We start from the raw sequence: 22367 nt of genomic DNA on the forward strand, positions 1-22367 counted from the left end.
GTATCTGCACGTGAATATTTGCTAAACCTGTTCCTGGTGTTCTCTTTGACAAGTTGTAAAACATTAATTATTATTAATGTCGCTGCATCTTCATTTTTTCGTAGCAACGAAGGGTATCTGATGTAATAGTTGACAACAGGAAATTATCAAAAATTATCGCTGTAATTTTAATTCTTGTAGCTTTTTATTGTTCTGAATCTCTATGAATGATATAATCAGTGTCACCACCGAATTGCATAAAAATTTGGATATTAAGTTCATAATAATTGTAGTGCCTGGACTTATGCATAATTGTGGTAAAAGTGGTAACTAGAGATTGCAATTGCTGGATCCAGCAATCCAGCGCTTTTTTTTACATGCTGGAACCAGCAAACCATGCTGGATCCAGCAGCGCGGATCCGCAAACGTGTCAAATTCGAAATAAGTTACTTAATGTCTTCATTCGCCTCTTTATTCAAAGTCGTGAGTTGGCAACTTGCCACTCTATCGCACTGGCATGAGGTGAATCGATTCGCGCCTGCGACTGTTCGGCTCACTCCGAGGAGTGCACCGACCAGCCGAGGCCCTGGTCTGCCTACCTTACGGCATATCTGGCAGTAGCTCAGTATGCTGGAAAGTTTCTATAGCTTAAAAGTTTGAATCGATAAAGCAGTATTATACCGGGTGGCCAACTAAGAACGGCCGTCGGCTATATCTCAGAAACGGATTATGTCAGAGCTTCGGGATAAAAAATTTTATGACAAAAGTGACCTCGAGAAAAGCCTGGAAATTATTTTTAGAATTGTAGGTCTACCGCTAGATGGCGCAATTTAAACAGAAAAATTTAAAAAGGAAAATTTGACAAAATTTTACCAATTAACAGGCATTCAAAATACGATCATCTTATTCTTCATAAAATTATGCGTATATTTTGTAATACAAGTTTTGGTCAATCTTTTAAAATAAGAGGTAGGGGAGAGTGGGAACCTTGTTACGGAAAAGTGCTTGTAAGTCCGGTTCTGCTTAACCGATCTTTACAAATTTGGTCTTGTTGTAAACAGCTCTTTACTGGCAATGTAGGAGTTATAATGTCGAAGCAACCTAATATGTTTGGTACCTGCTAGAGGGCGCTATTTAATTTTTATTTTAAATCTAGTTTTCCTTGAAAAATATTAAATAGAAACATACCGTTTTATTATCAGATTATAAAAGAAGAATAAATTAGCAATAAAATACCGAAAACAGCATGTCGATATCTTCTTCCAATCCGGAGATATCTTAAAAAACGTGTTAAATGGGAGAAACTTTTATGCATATTCTAATTTCGACTTATTATGTTACTATATTATTAGGTAAGTAGGTATATTGTACCACCATTTATCTTATGAATCAAGGACTGATGAAAAGTATTAGGAAACTATTACCTAAGTCGATTAATCAGTAACAGTCAAATTATTACACTTCAGTAATAAGTATAAAATAAATTGCCCTTTACATACCTACAAGCAAGGCTATGATTAACAAATGAATATCGCTTCTAATGTCAAAACTTTTAATGGCGTTGTAATTGTGTCTATTGTTTATGTTGTTACCTTTTTAATTAATTACATTCGTTAATATAAATATAAAAATATGATTATTACAAATGAAGAAGCTTTTGACATGTTGGCAGTTTATTTTGAATGTATGAGAAATGCCACTGTTGCTGCTAGAGTATATGCACAGCAGTATCCCAACAGACGACATCACGGTAGACGAGTTTTTATTCGAATCGCACAACGTTTACGTACGACAGGAAGTGTGCATTTACCTTTGCATCGAAGACGTCGTATAGGTCGCACTGAGGAAAATGTAATAAACGTTTTAGCGTTTATAAATGTAAACCCCCATTTAAGCACAAGAGCTATCGCCAGAAGTTTGGGAATAAGTCGAACCACTGTCCAAAATATTTTAAGAGACCACAGGTAACTTTAGTAAATCATATTCGTTTACTTTATTCGCAATTAGAATACGCCATAATTTTTATAGTTCATCCAATATTTGAATGATAGTTTGTAAATATTTATATTTTCCACATTTTGCAAAATTTTAATTATCTCAAAATTTACTATTTTAGATTGCATCCATATCACCTTGTCCTACACCAACATTTAAATGCTGAAGATTTCGATACCAGGCTGGATTATTGTAACTGGCTACTAAATATGATAGACGACAACCCCGAATTACTTTCAAGTATTATGTGGTCAGATGAGGCTACATTTCGTAGTGATGGCCATGTAAATCGCCATAATATGCATTACTGGTCTGAAACGAATCCCCATTGGATGCAGGAGGTTCGGCATCAGGGTCGTTGGTCTGTTAATGTATGGTGCGGTATTCTAGGTGGACAAATAATTGGACCATATTTTTTTAATGAAAATTTGAATGGAGAAAATTATTTAGATTTTCTAATGAACCAATTGCCACTACTTTTAGAAGACGTACCATTAGCAACTCGTCGAGACATGATTTTTCAGCATGATGGGTGCCCAGCACATTACTATAGAGGTGTTCGGAATTTCTTAGACCAAACCTATCCTGATAGGTGGATAGGACGTGGAAGCCTATTTGCTTGGCCAGCAAGGTCCCCCGACCTAACGTGTTTGGATTTTTATTTGTGGGGAAGAATAAAAGAGATAGTTTTTATTAATAGACCTACGACAAGGGATAATATGATTCAAAGAATACGAGATGCAATACAAAGCATCCCAGTAGCAGAAATTGAAGCTTCCGTTTTATCCACTCGTCGGAGACTTTTGTCTTGTATTGCAAATGATGGACAACATTTTGAGCACCTTGGGCGCCATTAGTCTTAGTTTTTTCTCAGTAATTACTATTTTGGAATTTACTTAGGTACTTAGTTTGTGTATTATTGGTAGTAGGTAAGTATAAATTTTAATTTATGTAGTTAAAAGCCAATTGTATCTGAGCATTTTTTTTTATAATTTATGATTTACAATGTATTGTTATTGTAAATTAATGTAATTTGTAAGACCTATGCAATTATTAGTTAAGTTAGTGGGTTTATAACTACTGTTAAGTTAAGCATAAAAGTTTCTCCCATTTAACACGTTTTTTAAGATATCTCCGGATTGGAAGAAGATATCGACATGCTGTTTTCGGTATTTTATTGCTAATTTATTCTTCTTTTATAATCTGATAATAAAACGGTATGTTTCTATTTAATATTTTTCAAGGAAAACTAGATTTAAAATAAAAATTAAATAGCGCCCTCTAGCAGGTACCAAACATATTAGGTTGCTTCGACATTATAACTCCTACATTGCCAGTAAAGAGCTGTTTACAACAAGACCAAATTTGTAAAGATCGGTTAAGCAGAACCGGACTTACAAGCACTTTTCCGTAACAAGGTTCCCACTCTCCCCTACCTCTTATTTTAAAAGATTGACCAAAACTTGTATTACAAAATATACGCATAATTTTATGAAGAATAAGATGATCGTATTTTGAATGCCTGTTAATTGGTAAAATTTTGTCAAATTTTCCTTTTTAAATTTTTCTGTTTAAATTGCGCCATCTAGCGGTAGACCTACAATTCTAAAAATAATTTCCAGGCTTTTCTCGAGGTCACTTTTGTCATAAAATTTTTTATCCCGAAGCTCTGACATAATCCGTTTCTGAGATATAGCCGACGGCCGTTCTTAGTTGGCCACCCGGTACATTGATTCTGCGATAAAATTCTCTTTTGGCGAGTGGTCAATAATCAATGAGTTAATCACCACTTTTAACCGGCTGTAGCTCTTTGCAGAATAGAGTCCACTTTGTTAACGGCCGACACAACCATGAAATTTGTCTTAGACAAACTAAATAGCCAGAGCCTTAATGCCGATCTATTGGAAGCACTACGCAACACAATCACGGAACGGCACCTCTCTGAGATTTTTTATTTATTTATTTTACGAGAAAACCCCATTAACAAATTACAATTAACAAAATAAATAACAATATGTAAACAGATTGAAAATAAACTTAATTCTAAATTAAAAATTTAAAATAAATTATTTCCATTATACATTATCATATACACCCTTAAATAGAGACTAGGTTACATCACGTCATATTGCATTCTAAAAATTTATGCTCCTTAACTGACTTTTAAAATAATATAAACTAATACCAAAGACCTCTAGATGATACTGATTTATAATTCTTGCATATCTATCTAAAGGAGAGTAGTAACCATAGTTTGTTCGGTGAAATGGTACAAAAAATGAGATATAACGATTTCTCCTATTTCTTGAGCGAATCCCAATGTGTAATTGATCCAATAGATCTGTACAATATATTGTACAATTTAAGTACTAATTTGTACAGAAATATTAATCCAGCACAAATCCTGCGATCTACCAGGGATTGTAACTTAAGTTGCTTTTCAATTTCACTATACTCATGATCTACTATAATCAACTTAAGTTTATAAGAGCACACCCGCAAGAATTTATGCTGAATGCTTTCAATTGTTGCAATGTGCACTGCATGATATGGAGACCATATCACCAAAGCACACTCTAATCTAGACCTAACTAATGAACAATAAAGAATTTTGAATGTATTTACAGAAAAAGTTTTACAACTCCTAACTATAAAACCTAGCATTTTTGATGATTTCACTGTAATTGTATTAATGTGTTCCACAAAAGTTAAGTTTTCATCAAATATAACCCCTAAATCCTTAATTTTAGTAACATAATTCAGTGTTATCCCTTGTAATGAATATGAAGTATTCAGTTTTCTAATTCCTTTAAAGAAGCTTATGTGACAACATTTAGAAATGTTTAACCTTAGCTTATTTATCCTACACCATTGATCTAATCTATCAACATCTTCCTGCAGAAGTTTTTGATCCTCCAAACTGCCAATTACTCTAAAAAATTTCAAATCATCTGCAAAACCCAGGGCTTCACAGTTCTTAAAGCATTCAAAAATACTATTTACAAATAAAACAAAGAAAATCGGAGAACAGTGTCCTCCTTGGGGAACTCCTGAGGTAACATTTATAGAATCTGATTGATACGAACTTATTTTAACTCTTTGCTGACGGTCAGACAAAAAGCTCTTAATCCATTTTAGAGTGTCGATGCTAAACCCAACATTATAAAGCCTATTGAGTAATGTATGGTATCTACTTGGTCAAAGGCTTTGGAAAAATCAGTATATATAGAATCCACTTGTTGAAAGTTTTCAAGTGCTTTTGTAATTTGCATCTGATACGATAATAAATTGGTGACCGTAGATCTACCTGCACAAAAGCCATGTTGGTTATTGGATATTAATCCTCTACAGAGCCACTTCAATTGATCACTTACTATCAAATAGTTTTGGGATTGATGACTGGATACAGACACTCCTATAGTTAGTAACAAGATTTTTTGTCCCACTTTTAAATATAGGCATTATAAAACTATGCTTCCATTTATCTGGAAATATTGAGCACTTCAAAGATTGATTATATAGTAAATATAATGGAACAACTAAAGTGTAAATACAGTGCTTAAGTAAACTGTTTGGTACCCCATCTGGACCTAGTGTGTTTTTATTAGGAAGCTCCAAGATTTTGTTAAAAATTTCTACTTTTGTAATATAAGTGAAGTTTAAACTTTCAGAAACATTTTCAGGTATCTCTATTGACAGTGAATCATCCTGGTTCCTGGAAGTATATACTGATTCAAAAAAGTTTTTAAACAATGCAACACTTTCTTGACCATTTCTGGCTTCTTTGTCATTGTAAATTATGTTTTGAGGCAGAGAATGATTTGACTCGTAAGTCTCAGATATATTCCCAAAAATATCTAGGATTTAATTTAAATTCTTGATCCACCTTAATTAAATAGTGTTGCCAACATACCTCCCTGACTCGTTTACACTCCCCTCGCAACCTAGAAAACTCATTATAACTAGCATAGGATTTCGTATGGACATAGGCTCTATGTGCTGCTCTTTTAAGGTAACAAAGATTTCTAAGCTCAGATGAAAACCACTTAGGATACGTCCCAGTTTTATATTTCTTTAGAGGCACAAAAAAAGAAATTCCCAAACTCAAGACTTCATAAAAAACCTCCAAAGATGTATTTATATCCTGGTACAACAGACACCGCTCCCAATCTATACCTGCCAAATAATCATTAAGACCCAAGTAGTTGGCATTTTGAAAATCATAGTAATAGTCTTCATAAAATAAACCAGAGGGATCCTGTTTCTTATAAATATTTCTAATAATACATTCATAACTGACATGATGTAAGCTATCTCTGAAAATTTGTTCCCTTGCCAAACTTAATTCTACATCTTTATCATTTGTGAACAATAAATCTAAATAAATGTTCCTTTTATTTGGAATATCTATCTTTTGAAGTAATTGAAGGTAACCAAAAGACTGAGCCACTGGAAGTGCTGAAGAAGTACTAGGACAAACTACTTTAACACCAAAATCATCATTAGACCATTGAGCTTCCGGAAGATTGTAATCACCAAATAGATATAATTTATGAGATGATTTTATGAGATTACAGGTACCTTAGTGTATTGACAAAATCAAAAAAAGGATGACCAAAGACTCAACAATCCTGGTTACTTCCCCATGCCGAAAAAGAATGCAATGTGACAAGAGATGAAAAATTTGTTGATTCGTATAAATAAACAAGTATTGTTCATCCGCTATAACTTTTCCCATGCGTCACGATTCATTTTCAAACAAATTAAGTCAAAACATAAAGTGAAACGAATGTCGATGTGTATATACATTTTGTGTACTGTATACTATATACTACACACATCGGCGTATGGGAAATGCCACATGGGAAAACTTATAGCGGACGAACAATAACAACTGTGGAACCAGTGCAAGAGATAATGGAAGAAGATGGGCCAACTAATCCAGAGCCCGTGAATTTTACATTGGAACAAGAACTTGAGATTGAATTGGAACGAGAAAGAGAAAACATTTATAGCCAAAAAAACTGGGTCTGAAAAAGATTAGGAAAAGGAAATGGCGGTTTATGAGACAAAAGGAGTGAAAGGCGATCGTTTGTCAATGATCTATGACTATTTGATGACCTTAAAACCGACCAGAACAGAAGGAAGGGCTTTCTCCGTAACCGGTTATATGTGCAGTTCTGTGCAAAGTAGGTAAGGTCTATGTTTTTAAGGTATCACTTTCAAAAAACTAAATAATTCATGTTTCTGTTGTTTAAAACTTTAGCATACAGACAAAAAAAACATTAAAATCGTGTTTTTATTTTGGTTCCACATTTTGCTGGATCCGCGCTGGATCCAGCTGGATTCAGCCCAATCTTGCAAAAATCCAGCTGGATTGAAAATGCTGCTAGATTGCAATCCCTAGTGGTAACACAAGCAACAAACACAGAGTGGGTTAACAAGCTTTAAAGTTTTAAAAGGGTAGTGCTAAATCCAAGGACCCTAGATTTCGTAGGCTTACTGTCAAAAGTACATAAGTCCAAAATACCTGACTTTACAGGAATGACAAAAAACCAACTGTGCATAACTCGACTTGTATACAACAAAATATTAATATGAAAATCTATGAGGAAAAAATTTTTCCTGTAGTTGGCTGTATACCATTTATTACAAAAAACCATAAAATCCTTTATGAAAGGTATATTTGATAAAATCCCTATACAGGGCTACATCACAGAACAGAACTAGTTTTTGATCGGATGACTGATCATCATCAGTGTTTACGTGAATCTAACATGCTAACCACCAAAGTAAAAAATATGTGGGTAAAAACCCTTTACAATTAATCTGTCATAGGAACATAGAAATAAAATGTGAAATTAAACATGGATGTTTAAAATAACCCATGTTTCATGCTCTAGGTACCATTGAGCTCGAATCTGACTTGTTCACATCATGACTAGTGAAAGTCATGATGTGAACAAGTCAGATTCGAGCTCAATGGTACCTAGATGGTACTATGTGTAATATGATGTAGATATGTACAATGGTACTAGTGAAAGTCATGATGTGAACAAGTCAGATTCAAGCTCAATGGCACCTAGAGCATGAAACATTGGATATTTTAAACATCCATATTTTTTACTTTGGTGGTTAGCATGTTAGATTCACGTAAACACTGATGATGATGATGATCGCTCATCTGATCGAAAACTAGTTCTGTTCTGTGATGTAGCCCTGTACAGGGATTTTAACAAATATACCTTTTATAAAGGATTTTATGGTTTTTTATTAATGTGAAAATTGCATGACTCCCTATATACAATTTAATTTCATGTTTTTAATAATAAATTTAATCATCAAACAGTAAGTTATATTAATCTAACCTCTACTCACCCATTTGCAATGAAAACATTGTTTCCACCTACCTCTACCGAAAGTATACTTTTCCGGACCTGATTGTAGGGAGCAAAGTTCTACTTTTCCTCCCTAGGGAGGAAAAGTAAAAGTGACGTCATGGTATTTCATTCATGAAATATAACTTATTGACGCCCTGTACAATATCTATTTTCTATTACGTAAGTATCTATACATTTTAACGTTTATTTATAAAACACCCTGTATTTTGCAGAATGGTAAAAAACAGTAAATTGTTATTTTGATTTAACAATGTTTACGTTAATAATTTGACTTATATTTTTGACAGTTGACAGTTATGTTGTACTTAGTTGTTCGTTTTAGTTCTAATAAATTTTGTTGGTTAGTTACATAAATAAATTAAGGAAAAATGAAAAAAATGTCTTGTTATTTGAGAAAGGTGGAAAAACCATATGTATAACATGGGAGTAAACAGTGGGGTAGCTGACAGGCCCGCAAGGCGGGGGGCCCCGACGTTAGGAGGGGCCCCTTAAAGCCTCCAAGCTTAATACTTCTACTTTCTTTAAATTGGGGACCAAAACCTATTTTCCTAATAAACATCAAAATAGAGAATTTAGAAGGAAGTAATGAAGCGGGTAATTGATGTAACTCTTATGCTCGGTTTCATAATCAGTTAAAGTGGACTTTATATTTTAAGTTGGTACTTTTACCAATGCAATTCATATGGGTAAATGTCAACTTTAAAGTGAACTTTAGTTAATGTTCACTTTAAGTTGATAATGAAACCGGGCATTACTCTTTACATGTGAAATTTAGCGTTTCATGGACATGTTGGTAGTTTAGATGAGAGTGAATCCCAAAAACGTAATTTTATGTCGGTGTTTCTTTTACGAGCTAAATATGATCATGTTTTAGCTAAATGAATCGATAAAAACAATAACTTAAAAACAAAATACTTGAGCCCCCAAATACAAAACGAAGTTATAAATTTGCTGGCTTAAGAGGAAACAGTAGCGATCAACAGGTAGCCAAAACGCGTTCCAAGATTGCAGCTGTAATTTTGAATATTTCTTCGAGATATTTGGCACATGTATTAGTAATATAATAAAGAATGGCGGTACAGAGCCAAATTTTAAAAATATATTAATATGTGGCAATTACTCTGTAATTAAATACAATATTAAAAAAACGAGCCTATACCGCCATTAAGAAGAACAAAAAAATACACTTTCTTCAAAAGAACTTTTTTATCCCTAGATTTTGTGTCATTTTGGAACTACTAATGAAATAAAAAATGTTAGTAGTTCCAAAATGACACAAAATCTAGGCATCGGATAAAAAAGTTTATTTGAAGAAAGTGTATTTTTTGTTATTCTTAATGGCGGTACAGGCTCGTTTTTTAATATTGTATTTAATTACAGAGTAATTTCCACATATTAATATATTTTTCAAATTGGGCTCTGTACCGCCATTCTTTATTATATTATGAATACGAGTGCCAAATATCTCGAAAAAATATTCAAAATTACAGCCGCAATCTTGGAACGCGTTTTGACTACCTGTTGATCACTACTGTATCACCTTAAGAAACTGAACACAAATTGATTAATTTAATTTAAAAAAGTTGTTTCTATTCAATAATTCTTGATACCACTCAAGATATTTCAAAACACGATCAGCTTAGTTTTATTTTCTGGTTTGTAAAAATAACTTGCGATGAAAATAATTTACCTTCCAAAGCATAAGTTGTTGAAAGTTTTTTGGAATATATTCGCATATTAAACCAAATTGCAGAAGGACTTGTAAATGAAATTTTAAAATTTACACAATCAAAGCACCTTACCGTACACAACTGCAGAGGAAAGGGGTATGATGTGGCAAGCGTTATGAGTGATGTATACTCAGGCGTACAAAGGCGCATCACTGACATTGAAAAAACAGCTTCCTATGTGCCCTAGTTGTGACCTATTGTGCATCCCATAATCTGAACCTAGAGTTGGATGATGCCGTTGCTGGTGTACAGGAGTTGGTTTTTTTTAGGATATAATTAAAAGATTATATGTTTTTTAGTGCAAGTATTAAAAGATGAGATGTACTCTTATGACTTTTGATTCATCACGTTTGGCAACATTTAAAAGGTTGTGTAAAACCCGGTGATCATCCAGACATGATGCTGTTATGGCTTTGCATTAAGCTAGTGCATTATTAGAGCATATGAATTTTGAATTTGTCGTTAACATTACTATTTTTTTTTGCAATCTGAAACGGCAGAGTTAACGGTCGCCCTTCAAGTTAAAAAAAAAACGTGATAATCTTCGAGAAATGATAAATTCATTTTCCGAAACTTTAGCAGAAGCAGCAAGAATAGCAGAATAGTGGGATATTATACCGGAATTTAAAAATAAACGGATAAAACGTATAAAAACATTTTACGAAAACATAACTTGTAGCAAAAAAAGTTTTGAAGTTAATGTTTTCAATGTAAAATATATACCTAATATTGCAACAACTTACTAATAGGTTTGTCAGATTAAGAGACATGTAGGTGCAATACGTTTTCATGTCTATTCCCAAAAAATCGTTTACACCAACTGATATAGAAGAAAGGCAAAATATTGTGATTTACACATATTTTAGTAATTATACTGTTATTAGTTGTCGTTATGTTTATAATACGGGGGCCCCACAAAATTTTTCGCGGGTGGGCCCCCCAATCTTCAGCTACGCCACTGGGAGTAAAGTGCCTTTTCCTCCCTTAAATGATTACGCGTCGGGCAGTAGACTTCATTCTCGGGAGGAAAAGTAGCACTTTCCTCCCTTGTTATACAAATAGCTATTTATTTTGTAAACAACAGAAACGCAGCCATACATTTGAACAGTTTGACCACTAAGTGTATGTTCAGAGTGGAGCGAAGAAAGAGTGCAAACAAAGAGTAAAGAGCACGAGCAAAGAGCAAAGAAGTGCTAGACCAGAGTGGAAGCTGCGCTGGTAGTTACTTGAGACGAGAGTTTAGTTATTTCCTACTCGGCAGTCATAGATAGTTATTTTCTTTTTTTTTTTTTCTTGAAAACTCCTCATTTAGTGGAGTCAATGAAGGTTTTCACCTCCGATTTCGTTGAACCTCCATCGATTTTCATGAAAATTGGTAAGTATGTAGAGGATACCTCAAGAAACAAAGGTGACATGGTGCCAACTTGCGCTTTTACCCTAGGGGGGGGGATGCCACCCCTTCTCGGGGGTGGAAATTATTTTATTAAAAATAATACCACTAATCGATAGAGGGACAAATTATAAGTAAAATTTGTTATATAAAGTTATTTCAATAAATCAATAGTTTTTGAGTTATTAAAGATCAAAAGTTTTAATTTTTCCTGAAAAAAATCCATGTTTTAAAGCAGTTTTTCATAAATAACTCAAAAACCATAAGTTTCTTCAAAAAAGTTGTTATTACCAAAATCGAAGATAATATAAAAATAAATAAGCTCCTTATTCGAAAAATCCTTTATTACATATACATAGTGGCAATTGAATGTATATTTTTTTTTCGCGAGTACTCAAATCTTAGTATTCAAGCTTAAATAACAGGAAAACGATACACTTTGTTAAATATAGATATTAAACATTTTAATAAAGTACTTAAAGGTAACTATCAAAAAGCTATATAAGAAGTCGATAGCATCAAAATTAAGCAAGTTATGATGGAAATAAGAGGACCCTTTCAGATTTTTTAGGGAAGAATGAAAAATGAAACATACGTCATTTCCACAAAAATTAAAATTTATAGTAACCCATTTAAAACATTATTTATTTTAACATGAGTAATAACTTCAACAATTTTGACCGGTTTAGAATGCATATTTTTGAAAAAAAAATACGATTAAAAAAAATTAGAATTTTTCAAATTTTCGTGAATTTCATTTTCTTTTGATAATAACTCCAAAAATACTCGATATACTTAAAAAATGGTAGAGAACAAAATTTTAGTTTTAACTTTATTTAAGCTTTTTCTTTTTTTAATATTTTTTTACGACAAAAAATAACCGAGATAGAAACATTTAAAACCTAAATTTTACTGCGAGAACCATGTAACCGGGGCCCTTTCACCTTGTATTAAAAAAAAATAAAGGATTTAGAAAATTATGTTTAATACAGTGTTATAGAACTTTTACTTAGCTTTGTAATGGTTTTTGGATAAATCTCATATTTAAAAATTTAACGGAGTTATTTTAAAAAAACCAATAACATTTTCTGTGAAAAAATTTTATAGCGGAGATTTTGTATGTATACAGGTTGTGGGAAGTCCAATTAGTCGTTTGTTGTAGGAGATACGAAAAAAGTTTATTTAGGTGAGATTGGGGCATAGATAATATCAGAATTTAAATACATTTCCAAATATACAGGGCCACCCATATTGACAGGGTGAAACAAAATTATCTTTTGTTTAATGGACCACCCTGTATATTTTTACATTTTTGGATTCTCCTCTATGTTTTATTTCTTAAAATATCAGGTTTTGTGATTTTATACGAAGTAGTTTAAAAGATAATTACGTTTTTATTTTCAAATTTCATAGCAATATTCACCCCCTGTATAATTGTAGTGATTTGACATCAGAAAATCAATTTATGTTCAAGTGATTTTTAATATAATCTATTATTGTTAAAAATTATGAATCTAGCAAAACGTTTAATTTTAGCTAATACAGGGTTGGTCGAAACTGAATGAGTGTTTTCTCAAAGTTTGAGAGTATGTGTTTTCTCAAACGGAGCAGCCTGTAATGCCTGTAATGAGCATTGTAGTGAAATGCTATTGTATGGCACTTTATTATTTCCCACCCTGCCAGTGAGAACTGAATTTATTTTTGAAATCCCTAACTTTATGTCTTTAATTATTTTAAATATTGTAAACGATTAAAAAACAATCAAATTAAATTGAAATGAATAACCAGTGTATATCTTCCACATTTACTTCATATTTAACGTAGCCTGTACCATAACATTGCACAGATTATTATCCCTGTATAGCAACGATATACCATGAATGTGAATTCATACTTGAGAAATGTCCTATATCCAGTCTCACAAAAAAAGGGATTCCTCAAACATAATATATATGCAGACAAAACCAGCCAAAGTGATTTGCGATATCTAATTAAAGGCCCTACCAAGTTGGTTTTGTTGAATATAGCATGGAAGCACGACGATACTTTAGTGATAAGCGTATTTTTCGTAGTAGCTATAGTATGTTGTTTTATATTATGTATTACCTATATTAAATTAGTTTTAGTATGTTTCGTTTATCTAAAAAAATGTAAAACAAACAAAAATTCTGTTTTTCTTGTAGTTGTTTTTTCGTATAGATATTGTTTTATATTGTAGTAAATTGAATTTAGTTTTAGTATGTTCCGTTTGTTTGTAGAATTATATTTAATTAGATTTGCTTTAATTACTAAAATAAATAAATTTTCAGTAGTAATTGCACAAGAGCTCTGAAATTATTGAATTTTTCCCGAGTGACACTTTGACAGTTTTAATTTCACGAGCCGAAGGCGAGTGAAATTATGTCAAAGTGTCACGAGAGCAAAAATTCTATATTAATTTCAGAGGTCGAGTGCAATTTGTTGCGATTATTTCATGAATAAAACTGTTCAAAACCAAAATTTTATTGTAATTTATTTATGTAAGTACCATTAAACACACAGTTTTTATAAATATTTGACGATTGAAAGTCATCACTTTTATAATTTTTAAAACATTAATTGTCATTAATGTCACTGAATGTATTTTTTCGTAGCAACGAAGTGCATCTGACGTAATATACTTAACGACGGGAGATTATCAAAAATTATCGATTTAATTCAGATTTCTGTAGCTTTCTATTGGTCAGAATCTCCTATGAATGAAATAATCAATTATATTTTATGTATTTGTGGAAAAGAAAACCTAGCATTAGCGGCCACATTTCTATAACGGCCAATTGTTTTCTATTTTTAGTGGCCGTTATTGTCAGGTTTTACTGTACCAATAATATTTTATTAAATTATGAAATATTATTTAAATAAAAAATTTATAAACTTGATAAAAGAAAGTTTGCTTAGAATTTACTCCTCTAATTATGGGGTTATTTTTAATAAAATAGTGTTCACCCATGAGAAGGGGTAACATCCACCCCCAGGATAAAAGCGCAAGTTGGTACCACATCATTTTTGTTTCTTGAGGTATCCTCTAACTACTTACCAATTTTCATGAAAATTGATGGAGGTTCAACGAAATCAGGGGTGAAAACCTTCAGTGACTGCCTTTTTGGAAATATAAAAGATTAATTTTTTTCGTGATTGTCGATTTGCTAACTTTCTGATTTTTGGTTGCTATAAGGTTTAAAAAATTAATAAAAATTATAAATCATGCACATAAATGTAAAAAAATATTTATTTTACTTAATTAAACGAGATTGCTTGAGCCAGAATGCTGAAATCTGCATTTTTATCATTAAAAAAAAAAGGTGGATTTCACCCCTAACATGCACGAAGCGCAACTTGGTGCCATATCACTTTTGTTTTTTGAAGTATCCTCTAACTAATCAACAATTTTCATGAAAATCGATGAAGGTTCAAAGAAATCGTGGGTGAAAACATTCAGTGACTACACTTTCAGAAATATAGAAGAATAAGGTTTTCGTGATTTTCGACTTGTTAATTTTCGGATTTTTGGTTGCTATAAGGTTTGAAAAATTAAAAAAAATGTAATTCATGCACAAAAATATAAAAAAAAATATTTATTTTTCTTAATTAAACGAGATTACTTGCGCCATAATGCGGAAATCTGCATTTTTTACAATTTAAAAAGTAGGGGTGTATTACACCCCTAAAATGCAAAAGCGCAAGTTGGCACTATGTCACCTTTGTTCCTTGAGGTATCCTCTAACTACTTACCGATTTTCATGAAAATCGATGAAGGTTCAACAAAATAGGAAGTGAAAACTTACAGTGACTGCACTTTCAGAAATCTAAAAAATAATTTTTAAAAAAGGGGTGCATTTCACCCCTAAAATGCAAAAAGCGCAAGTTGGCACTATGTCACCTTTGTTCCTTGAGGTATCCTTTAACCACTCACCAATTTTTATGAAAATCGATGGAGGTTCAACGAAATCTGAGGTAATAACTCATATCCACCTTCATTGACTCCACTAATTAAAAACGTGGTACTTTCTAACTCGCGGAAAATGTTAGAGAATTCATCGTATTAATCAACCCCGCGGTAATCAAGGTGAATTTCGCCATTTATTCAAAGAGCTACAGGAGGATCCCGTCAAATTAAAAGCATATTTCAGGGTGAAAATGGAGACTTTTGACTACCTACTCGAAAAAATCCAAAACAAATAATTAATAATTGGCCAAGACATGGAAAAATTTCAACAATAACCCCATCTTACCTGCTGAATGTCTTAAGGCGAAGATAGATATGCGCGCCTTGTGAGGCGCAGTTATTGTTCGTTAAAATTTTTCATTTTGACGAACCTTACACGATCCAGAGGAAACTTACGAACATTTAGTAATTGTCGATAATCATGTCTCTGTACGTGAATTTACAAAAGCTATACTAATTCAGTCACGGGAGCGACTGAATTCGAGTAGGTTTTGTATGCAGAATATTAGTATATTCTATACTATTACGGTCCACAAATTAACTATAGTGGTGTAGAATTTGTAAGCGAAATTTTTGATTATTGAGTAAATGTCTATACTGTTTTAGTCATGTAAGTAAAACTAATCAAGTATTTACTTAAGTGGATTTATTATTATATCATAAAATTTAGATATATTTTGAAAATTAAAATGAATAATATATATTTGGATATGATTAAAAATAAAAAAAAAATGAATTACAACTACTAATGTACGAGTATATACAGTATGTCCCTGTAAGTTGGAACCATATGGAAAACTTTTTTATTATTGATTTTACGAAAAATAGTTATTCTGCATAAAAAGTTCTGTGTGGTCTAAAACCCCAGATACAATCATCTGATATCAAGTTTTATCAATAGGATATGAGGAATGTCAAAAAATATGAATTTATCTCAAGAGTAAAGTAGGTACCTTTATATTTTCACAAGATTGAAAATTATTATTACGAAAATTTGTTTGGACTTAAAAATAATGTTCTAATATTCAATAACATTCTTCTAATTGAAAGAGAAATTGAATTTTTTTCTCAAATACAGATACCCAACATCATTTTTATTATTTATAATAACCCCTATAAGTTTTACGAAAAAAAAATTATTCATTATAAAAAGTTTTGTATGGTCTGGAAACTAAGATACAACAATAATTTATCAAATTGTATCAATTGTATACGAGGTTTGTCAAAAAATATGAATATCGTTCAAGAGTAAAGTACCTTTATAGTTCACAATATTTCAATTGAAAATATGTAATTGTATACTCATACATTTTTTTAATTGTGAACAACTTTTTATAATAAAATTTTTCAATATTGTGCAAAATAAAGGTACCTACTTTACTCTTGAGCGAAATTTATTTTTTGACATACCTCGTACAAAATTGATAAAATATGAAATATGTATTATGATTGACGCTTATTTTGTAGAACGTGCAAAACTTTTTATATAAAGTATAACTTTTTTTTGGTATAATTAATAATTTCGGAGTTATCATAATTAAATAAAAATGATGTTTTGTACCTTAAAAAAAAATTTAATTAGAAGAATGTAATTGCGCATTAGAACATAATTTTTAATTCCAAACAAATTTCGATAATAACAATTTTCAATATTGTGGAATATAAAGGTGCTTTACTCTTGAGAGAAAATCATATTTTTTGACATACTTACCACGTATACTTACTATTAATAAAATTTGATATATGATGAATGTATCTTAGTATTTATATAAAAGTATAAATCTTTATTTATACGTCCATGACTGAAACAGTATAGACATTTACTCAATAATAATCAAAAATTTCGCTTACAAATCCTATACCAATACAGTTAATTTGTGGACCGTAATAGTATAGAATATAGAATATGTAACTAATATTCTGCATACAAAACCTACTGGAATTCAGTCGCCCCCATGACTGAATTAGTATAGCTTTTATAAATTAATGTCTCTGTACTGTACTTCTACTACATCTTATTTTGGTATTGTTCTGAAACTATTTTCTTGTGGCATCTTGTGCAATTTACTATTTTATGTGGAATAAGTCACAATTTGAGTTTGAATGAAGTTTATTTGACGTTCCAAATAAACAGTAAAAAATTATCTAATAAAATATTTCAAACGTTTCGTGTTGATTTTGAGAGTAAACTAAATGTAAGACCAAATGTTTACCTTGTCGAGATCGTATCATGAGGTTTTTTCCTCGTTATTTACTACGGGATCACTAAAAGATTTTACTGTAATCATTTATGATCTTTCTGATATTCTGATTTTCTTTCTTCTGACTTTCGGATATTCTTAAGTTAAAGTTGGTTTCATGTTATCGAATGAACTAGCATCTTCCAATAAAGTCAACCCTTTCGCGTTTCTGCTCTCCTGATATAAAATCGTAAAAATTCTCGAATTTTAAGTGATTTTTTTAGTCCTGAACATTTCAGGGACTACCTTTTTCGCTTTCCGGTGACACAATTATAATATATGTGCTTGTTCCAACTACGTCGCTTCACCAGAAACAAAATTAGAACTATAGGTTCTTCCAAGTTGTGCGTTACCTTTTTCGCTTTTCAGTGACCCCTTTTGTTATATATCTGCTTGTTCCAACTGCGTTGCTTTACCAGAAACGAAGTTAGAAAACTATAGGTTCTTCCAAGTTGTGCGTTACCTTTTTCGCTCTCCGGTGGCACAATTATAATATATCTGCTTGTTTCAACTGCGTTGCTTCACCAGAAACAAAGTTAGATAACTATAGGTTCTTCCAAGTTGTTCGTTACCTTTTTCGCTTTCCGGTGACACCATTATAATATATTTGCTTGTTCCAACTGCGTTGCTTCACCAGAAACCAAGTTGGAAATCTATAGGTTCTTCCAAGTTGTGCGTTACGTTTTTCACTTTTCGGTGACACAATTATAATATATCTGCTTGTTCAACTCCGTTGCTTCACCAGAAACGAAGTTAGAAAACTATAGGCTCTTCCAAGTTGTTCGTTACCTTTTTCGCTTTCTGGTGACACAATTATAATATATCTGCTTGTTTCAACTCCGTTGCTTCACCAGAAACGAAGGTAGAAAACTATAGGCTCTTCCAAGTTGTTCGTTACCTTTTTCGCTTTCCGATGACACAATTATAATATATCTGCTTGTTCCAACTGCGTTGCGTCACCAGAAACCAAGTTGGAAATCTATAGGTTCTTCCAAGTTGTGCGTTACCTTTTTCGCTTTCCGGTGACACAATTATAATATATCTGCTTGTTCCAACTCGGTTGCTTCACCATAAACGAAGTTAAATTTTTAATTTATGAATGTTTTTTTATATTGATAACGATTTCCGAAGTGAAAGTCGAAACATCAAGTAAACTTGATTTCAAACTCGAATTGTGGCTTATGCCCAAATAAAATAGTAAATCTTATTTTGTATTTCTTATGTCGGTAAGAAGACAACAATGAAATGACCTTTTTTTACATTGGTCCGCATGTATATTTTTTATTTCAGCTTCGAGATGGATGACGTAAGTCTTCGGTTTACGAAATAATGAATTTATTCCATTTGGTTTTGCCACACTGTAGAACTAATAATAATTATTAAGTTACATAATATTTAATTATAGAATTGCATAAAGTTATAAATTTAAAAAGTCATCGTCGTCATCTGAATAGGGAATCTTTCTGATCCAATAACAGCTTTCTTTGAAACACTTCCAGCTATCAGGACATCGAGATTCATTTTTCGGAAAAATAACAAAGAGTGCGAGCGGAGAAATCAAACTTGTTTGGTTTCGCCGGTTTGCTCTTTGCTAGCACCCTAGCACTCTGTGTACCTCCGTTTCTCAGTAGTAGTTTGATTTCACCGCTTTGCTCTTTGCTCGCACTCTTTCTTCGCTCCACTCTGAACGCGGCCTAACAAGATCAGACTTGTGTAGATATCATATGAAGGGTACAGGGGAAAAAGGAGGAAGGTCAGAAATTTAAATTTTTTGTTTTAATAATTCATTAGATATGGTATATTCTTTACTTTACTATACATAAATAACACGGGTTAAAAATGGATTGTGTCATGAGATAACAAAAATAATAAAATACCTATACAGAAGAAGAAGGGGGAATGTCTCGGTGTTACCAGTTAAGAAGGGGGAATGTCAGTTGTGAATCACGCAGAAATAAGTTAAAACATTTTTATTGTTACACATTGTTTTCGTGTGTAACCACAGAGTATACATACCAAACATATGATTAAAAAAAATTTAAAGCACTCATGGGAGTGCCGAGAGAAGTAAAAACTTCTAATAGTATCTAAATTACGAGCTCAATGCTTTTTCCCCGTCCAAAAAGAAGTGCTATACCTATATTATATACGCGTTGCGTACGTTCTATGCTATTTATGCATACATATATATACATAATATATATATATATATATATATATATATATATATATATATATATATATATATATATATATATATATATATATATATATATATATATTTAAAAAACAAAAAAAAAGAAGTCAATCTTTGAACACACTCAGTGATCAAAAGATACAAAGTTGGTTCACCGACCAATCGTAACAAAATCAAACAAATGAAATAGAGAATGTGGAAAAATCCCCTTACGAATGACTCACACATCCACTATTTATAGTGGATGTGTGAGTCATTCGTAAGGGGATTTTTCCACATTCTCTATTTCATTTGTTTGATATATATATATATATATATATATATATATATATATATATATATATATAGGGTGAGGCAGATAAAGGGCCTATTAGAAATATCTCGAGAACTAAAGGCAACTGAATTATGAAAATTGGAATAAGGGGGTTTTGAAGCCTGATCTATTTAATGAAAATATTTTCATCGATTTGGTACTTCCGGTTATACCGGAAGTTGCTTATAACTTCGTTTTTTTAAATGGGACACCCTGTATATTTTTACATTTTTGGATTCTCCTCGATTTCTTCTTTCTTAAAATATAAGGTTTTACATTATACAGGGTAGGTTAAAAGATAATTTACGTTTTCTTATTAATTTCGTAGTAATATTCACACCCTGTAGGATTGTAGTAGTTTGACATAATAAACTCTATTTATGTTCAAAGGATTTTTAATATAGTCTACTTTTGTTAACAATTATTAGTGTAGCTAAATTTTTAATTTTAGTATACAGGGTGGGTCGAAACTCGGAATGAGTATTTTCTGAGTTTTCTTAAATGGAACACCCTATATTTTAGTATTGTAATGAAATGATATTCCATGGTACTTTTTTACTTCTTAAGCATTCCCTATACCTAACTGCTTTAATTTGTGCTTAATTGTTAATCGCACCAACAATCTTAACTTCGATGGTATTTTGATAGTTCAACCATTATTGACAATTTTAAGTGTAAGTCTAGATTAATATGTATTTATTTCCAAAAAATTATTTGTTACTGAATATTTTCACGGCCAACCTAATACAATGTCACCTATTTTGTGTTGCAATTAATGTTTGACTTAAATCACCAATAACTCACGAATTAAAGCAGTTAGGTATAGGGAATGCTTAATAAATTAAAAAGTACCATAAAATAACATTTCATTACAATACTAAAATACAGGGTGTTCCATTTAAGAAAACTAAGAAAATACTCATTCCGAGTTTCGGCCAACCCTGTATACTAAAATGAAAAATTAAACTATACTAATAACTCTTAACAATAGTAGACTATATTAAAAATCATTTGAACATTAGTAGAGCTTATTATGTCAAACTACTACAATCCTACAGGATGTGAATATTGTTACGAAATTAATAAGAAAACGTAATTATCTTTTAACCTACCCTGTATAATATTACAAAAACTTATATTTTAAGAAAGAAGAAATCGAGGAGAATCCAAAAATGTAAAAATATATAGGGTGTCCTATTTAAAAATACGAAGTTACAATCAACTTCCGGTATAACCGGAAGTAGCAAAGAGACCAAAATATTTTCATTAAATAGTTTATACCTCAAAACCCTTGTATATAGTCTGTTCGCTAAACTCAGACGCAACTTTCTAGATATGTTAGTCGGTAATTTTGCCAATTTTATTAAAATTGGCAAAAAATAATTACTAAATAGTTAATAATCACTAAATAGTTAGTAATTTTGCAAATTTTTGCAAAATTGGCAAAAAACAAAAAAATTATCGACTAAAATATATAGCTAGTTGCGTCTGAGTTTAGCGAACCGACTATACCAATTTTCATTATTCTGTTAGCTTTAGTTCTCGAGATATTTCTAATAGGCCCTTTATCTGCCTCACCCTGTATATAGACGTACGAAATTTAGTTCGGCAAAGTGATGACGGTCGCAAACACAATATTTTTCCCTATCTAAAAAGTGCAACACGTTCCTAAAAAAGTTTTCACTTCACAAATTTATTTCGTCGAAGCAATGAAGGTCGCTAGTTTAATACTTTTTCCCCATCTAAAAAGTGCACAACGTCCCTAAAGAAGTTTTCATTTCAAAAATTTATTTTGTCGAAGCCATGACGGTCGCGAGGACGGTCGCTAATTCAATACTGTTTCTCCATCTAAAAAGAGCACGACGTCTCTAAAGAAGTTTTCACTTCAAAAATTTATTTCGTTAAAGCAATGACGGTTGCTAATTTAATACTTTTTCCCCATCGAAAAAGTGCAAACGACTCTAAAACAGTTTTCACTTAAATAATTAGTTCGTCGAAGCAATGACGGTCGCTAATTCAATACTTTTTCCCCATCTAAAAAGGGCACAACGTCCCTAAAGAAGTTTTCACTTCAAAAATTTATTTTCGTCGAAGCCATGACGGTCGCGAGGACGGTCGCTAATTCAATACTGTTTCT

General features: G+C 31.8%; 1 protein-coding gene across 1 annotated transcript in view; it reads left to right on the forward strand.

The window, feature by feature from the left end:
- The window catches only part of LOC114342386 (zinc finger protein 26-like), a 57398-nt gene that overhangs the window by 695 nt on the left and 34336 nt on the right, over positions 1–22367 (forward strand). The window lies entirely within an intron of this gene.

The sequence above is a fragment of the Diabrotica virgifera genome, chromosome 6, assembly GCF_917563875.1.
Source record: "Diabrotica virgifera virgifera chromosome 6, PGI_DIABVI_V3a".
In the NCBI taxonomy this organism is placed as follows: domain Eukaryota; kingdom Metazoa; phylum Arthropoda; class Insecta; order Coleoptera; family Chrysomelidae; genus Diabrotica; species Diabrotica virgifera.